Genomic DNA, 6,386 nt, shown 5'->3' with positions numbered 1-6,386 from the left:
ATTTATTTGAATTTATGTTTTACATAAATATCCATGATACTATAAAGGAAAAGATTACCCATAATCTTTTCATAATAATTAAAATCTTACGTTCTCCAATCAATCCCACAAATTGCTTAACTATCCTTTTTTAGGTGCAATTAATGTTTAACTATTCTATTATCAAACTCCACCATTCAACATGATTATATAGCTGAGATAGAATCACTGTTATAACTAGCATAATTTGTTTATCAAATCGTGTTATCAAACTCCATCATCATAAAAACTCCACTCTCATAAATTTGGAGTTTTCGATTTTCTTATTTATTTTTTTATTTCTTATTTTTTATAATAATGATATATTTATATATTTTTATAAGATATCAATTTTATTGTTTTTATTTGCATATTTTTTATTACGATAACTATTATGCCATTAAGAAGAATGCGATTAATCCATTTTAGGACTCTTTAGTTTTTGTTTTTTAAATTGAAAAACTAGATTTTGTATTAATATTAATTTAAAGATGAATAATTAGCTACATATTTAAAGTATACTCCCTCCGTCCCTGAAATAAGTTCCTCTTTTTCCATTTTGGGACGTCCCCCAAATAAGTTCCTCTTTCTTTCTTTCTATTTTTGGACAACTACCCCACCACTAATAATACTTTATTTATTCTTACTTTTCACTTTTTCACCACTCCCAATACTAATTATACCACTTTTTCACCTTTTCACCACTCCCAATACTAATTATAACATATTTTTCTCCACTATCAATACACTTTATCATTTTCCTTAAAACTCGTGCCGTCCTCAAAGAGGAACTTATTTTGGGGACGGAGGGAGTATAATTTTTGGAATAGCTTAACGAAAAAATCATAGCAAATTAGTGAAGTAGAAATAAAAATTAGAAAATAAAAGTGAATGACAATATGAGCACATTGATCGACAACTCAATAGAAATATACTATACAATAATATATTATAATAAATTAGTGGAATTGAAATAATAGAAATAAATGAGTAAAATTATAAAATAATGTCTTACTTTGAGCACATCGATCGATTGCTCAATGGAATTATAATATAGGACATTATATTATAATGAATTAGTAAATATAAAATATAAAATATGAAAGTGCAATAGTTCAAATGATAACACACTCTAGCTACTTCTTTGATTAATTATTTTATAAAGGTATATATTAACAAAAAAATCATAACAAATTAGGGAATTCGGAATAATAAAAATAATTTATTTAAAAATTACTAAAATTATGAAAATAATGTCATACGTTCAACATTTTGATCGACTACTCAATGAAATTATACTATAGGATAATATATCATATTAAATTAGTCAACTCAAAATAAAAATATATATATGAAAAAATAAATGACTATATCTATGAAAGTAATGTCATACGTGGAGCACATTGATTAATTATTTTCTTAAAATTAAATTATAAGATATTCCTAAAAAAGCAATTAAGAAATATACTATATTATTAGATATTACATTATATTATAGGGTTAAGTACCGAATTCCCCATATCGATGACGTCCCTATCGCGTACAGGACCCTATAGTCAGGGTAAGAGTTGTTTACTACCTCAACGTGGCAAAATCGCACCAAATACCCCCCCGATAGGGGAGAATTTGGTACTTAACCCTTTCTGACGGTGTTAACCGCCGTTAAAACGCAGGGGGGGTATTTGGTGCGATTTTGCCACGTTGAGGTAATAAACGGCTGTTACCCTGACTATAGGGTCCTATACGCGATAGGGACGCCATCGATAAGGGGAATTTGGTACTTAACCCTATATTATAATGTATTACATATCATTTCCAAAACGAAGTGACCATATTTAAAATAAAAACAATACTAGATGACAAAATAAAGTGACCATATAAAATTGCATGTCAAATAAAATAAAGAAAAAATTAATAATATTGATACATATCATTTTCCAAAAAAAAGTGGAGATTTTTTTAAAAGTTAATAGTTAGATGACAAAATAAAGTGACCGTATAAAATTGTATGTTAAATAAAATAAAGAAAGAATTAATAATATTAATACAGTATCATTTTTAAAAAGTGGCCATATTTAAAAATAAAATAAAAAGAGAAAGAAAAAATTAATAATTAAAGTCCAAGATATAGTGACCGAATGGTAATATTAAATAAAATAAAGAAAAAATAATAATATTAATACATATCATTTGCAAACAAAAGTGGCCATATTTTTTTAAAAAAAAAGATAAAGAAAAAAACTAGTTAGATTCCAAAATAAATGGACCGAAAAATATGTTAAATAAATAGAAAAATAACAATATTGTTACATAGTATCATTTTTCAAAAAAAAGAGGTGGCCATATACCTAGTGGGTTTATTCTAGGGCGTTTATTTACAAAGCTTAAATTAAGGAAGGTTTATTTTTAATGATTAATCTTTATAGATAAATATAAAAAATAAATCTTTAAAAACTTTCCAATTTGAAAAAAATTAACAATATTGTTACATATCATTTACAAAAAAAAGGTGGAAATATTTTAGGAAATAAATCAATAACTTTCCAAAATTATCAAAGTTAAAAAAAGAAAATAAAATCTGTAAAAACTTTCCAATATAAATTAAGGGTAATTTAGTCATGATCATAATTTTAATTTAGGTAATAAAATTTTAAGGGTATTATGTGTGCACATATTATGTGCTTTTAGCATTATTGTAGCAATTTATTTAATTGAAAAAGGTCAAATGTGTAAAGACCATTTTGGGATCAAATCAAGGTCAAATGTGATTAGCATCCCGTTGAACAAATCCTAAAAATTTCTCTATTCCTATTTTGGGACCTGATCTATTTCAACGAACATATCGATGAACATTTGTATGTTCATTTATTTTTATACGAACATATCGACGAACATTAATATGTTCATTTGTTATAATACTCCATCCATCTGCGAAATAGCATCCTGTTTAAGTGTACACACGAATTTTAATAAAGTTGTTATAAATAGAACAAATGAACAATTTATAGGGGTATTGTTAGTACAAAAAATAGAATAAAATTATAATATTAGTTAAAAAATAAAATAAAAGTATAATTTATAGGTAAATATATGAAAAAAAGGTATGATGTGATGGTTGAAAAGATTAAATGAGACTCTTTTTTATGCACAAGCAAAATGGTAAGTAAGACTCTTTTTACATGGGCAGAGGGAACATTTTGCATTAATATATTTCATGTCGCAGAGTCAATGAGACTTAACTCAAGTGCCAAAGTTGAGATACCAAAAAACTCTTTTTTGTGAGAGGTTTTGAGTTCAATCCTGCTTCTTTGTGCGAGGTTAGAGTTCAATCCCACATAGGTGGGTTAATTCTCAAAAAAAAATATTTCATGTCGCAGAGATCAAATAAAGGACCTACTTAAATGCGTATTTAATTTATAATAAATGTTGAACAAGACCAAGATCAATAACCTAACACCAACCACTGCGGGCCATCGTTATCTAAATTTATTTGACTATTAAATTAAATTTTAATTCTTATGGTCTTATTAGAGTATCTGATAGTGGAGACGCATGACATTTTATGTGTTTCGAGAGTTCCGATTTTATGGTACAAAAAGTTTCATGTGATGGATAATTTAAGGTTAGCAAAAGTGATCTATATCTCGAATGTCAACCTATAAAAAATAACTTCTTGTAACTAATAGAACCATGAGTTATATAAAATTTATACTTTTCTAGCTAGTTATGAAAGTAATACTTCTCCATCTCATGATAGACTTATGGTTACTTCTCAAAAAATTTAGAAATTACAGTTAATTTAGTTTAAATTAACAATACGGTCTAAAAGTTGATACCAACATGTATATATTTACAGTATAGTCATTGGATAAAATATAAACATTTAATTACATGCAAAAATATAATATTTGTGGAGTAGAGTACTTTCCAACTTCTAAGAGCACCTGCATCGCGGGTACTCGAGGAGCTCCTCGAGGAGAGGGAGGGCGTCGAGGAGGGCGATGCGGCGTGGAGCTCCTCGAGGACTCCTCGAGTTATCGAGTATGCTCGAAGGGCGGAGGAGATGGCGCGTGCAATGCACGCGCCCAATTTAAAAAAAAGAAAAGGAAAAATTCAAAAATTCGATTTTTATTCGAATTTTGACTGCAGCTCCTCGGTTTCCGCACCTTTGACCGACCGTTTTCATTTTTTTTTCCTTCTTCTCTTCTTTAAAACACCCCACCTTCTTCCTTCTTCTCTTCACACCTCTTCTTCTCCAATTTTCTTCTCTTCACACCTCTTCTTCTCCTACAATTTTCTCCGTCATGGATCCACACAACCCTTTCTACAATCCAAATTGGTGCCCCGATCTCTCCTCCGATTATCATCCTGATATGGGAGGAATCAACTTGGAGGAGAGCCCGCCCGAGGAGGAACCGGCCAGTGCTCAGCAGAGTGTCTCCCCACCAAAGAAAGGCGGCCGGAGGAAGGAAATGGCCACCAAAATCAAGCACGACAAGGCCGCTAGGTACCGTCATACGTATGCTCCCGAGCATACGGATCTCATCGTCCAAATTTGGGCGGAGGAGACCAACGACTCGATCCGTGAGACGGATCAGAAGGGAGAGGCATATTGGGGCCGGATCCGCGAACGTGTGAACCCCATCCTCGGCGTCGACCTTAAGATCAAGCAACTTCAAGGCCACTGGTCCCGGGTGAGCGCGGATGTGCGTCTCTGGAAAGCTGTTTGGGTGGAGACGCGCAACAATTGGCCGTCCGGTCATTCGGATGATATGATTCGTGAAAAGGCCCAAACCCTCTTCAAGGCTCGAAGCCCACACAGGGCCTCCTTCATTTTCTGGAACGCGTGGAGAGTTCTCCGGAACAATCCCAAGTTCAAGTCGATGTACCTCCTTGGAGACGTGCATGCCTCCAAGAGGACAAAGACTACGGAGGAGGGCGGCTTCACCACCTCGGCGTCGGGCGAGGAGATCTCTTCTGCCCGGCCCATTGCCAACAAGGCGGCGAAGGCGGCGGCCAAGGCGGCGGCGAAAGGGAAAGGGAAGGCAGCAGCGTCGCATACGAGCTCGGATCCTCCACCAGAAATTGTGGAGAGGTTGGATAGGAACGACGCGCAGATGAGGGCATTCACCGCCCAGTACCAGCGGAGGAACGATATCCGGGAGAGGGAGCTCGATATGCAGCTCCTGAACACGGATACAACGCACATGACGGACGCACAACGTGCATTGCACGCGTCCATGGTCGCCGACGTGCTCAGGCGTCGTGGTCTATCATAGGCTATCAAGGAATGTGATTTTAATGATGTTTTAGGTTTTTTAAATTTTTGTGTATTTTTTTTAGGTGTTTTTAAATTTTTATGTATTTTTTTTAATGTTTTAAGTAATTTTAAATTTATGTTTAATCCAGTATTTAACTATTACAAAAATATGCTATTTAAATTATGCAATAAAATTTAAATGAAAAATATAAAATCAAAACTAATATTATCAAGTAGGCTATCAAGGAACCCCAATGCAGCATTACCTACTCAATAACACAAACACTATCAAGTAGGCTTTCAAATAGGCTATCAAGGAACCCCAATGCGGATGCTCTAAGCTAATAAGATATTACTAAACTGAAATGATTAAGGATACCCCAAAAGATTTAGAAACTTTAAATATCAATCTTTTTTATAAAAGAACTTGTAAACTTAATCAAGTGATAAACATACATTTTTTTTTGTTACGTTTTAAAGGTTAATTAGAAGGTGGCCTTTTTCTTTCCTTTACGTTCTACCAATGATTGTTAGATCAATAGTTTATTTTAAATTTTGTAATTTGATTAATTGTTACAGTTTATATGTTCTTAGTTTATCGTGTTTTGAATTTTTATAGGTTTTTTATTTTTTTTATTTACAAGTTTTACAATTATTTTAATTTATACTTAAATAATATTTAAATTATTATGATTAAAAATAATCATATATATGATGTTGTGATTGGAATGCTCATTGATAAACCATTAAAAATAAATGTGATTAAGTTAGCATGGATATTGATAAACGTAAATATCATATTAAATTATTAAGCACTGAACTTATATACATTTAACAAAAATATATCTCATTTCCGAGAGACACCCAAGGGTTTAAAGCATTAAAATATACTCCCTCCGTCCCACCATTTTAGTCTCTTATTCCATTTTGAGATGTCCCAAAAAGATAGTCCACTTTTCTAATTAATACTATATAAAAATATTGTTTTTACTAAATTAACCTTATTTAATGCTTCACTTAAATGTGAAAAGGATGTGTAAAAATAATAAATAAGAGTATAAGTAAAAGATAAAAATATAAAAATTAAATGTATTTTCTTAATATGTGT

This window comes from Salvia miltiorrhiza, chromosome 5 (genome assembly GCF_028751815.1).
Source record: "Salvia miltiorrhiza cultivar Shanhuang (shh) chromosome 5, IMPLAD_Smil_shh, whole genome shotgun sequence".
NCBI classification, from domain to species: domain Eukaryota; kingdom Viridiplantae; phylum Streptophyta; class Magnoliopsida; order Lamiales; family Lamiaceae; genus Salvia; species Salvia miltiorrhiza.
The sequence above is the reverse complement of the archived record's forward strand: the minus strand, read 5'-3'. Positions refer to the sequence as shown.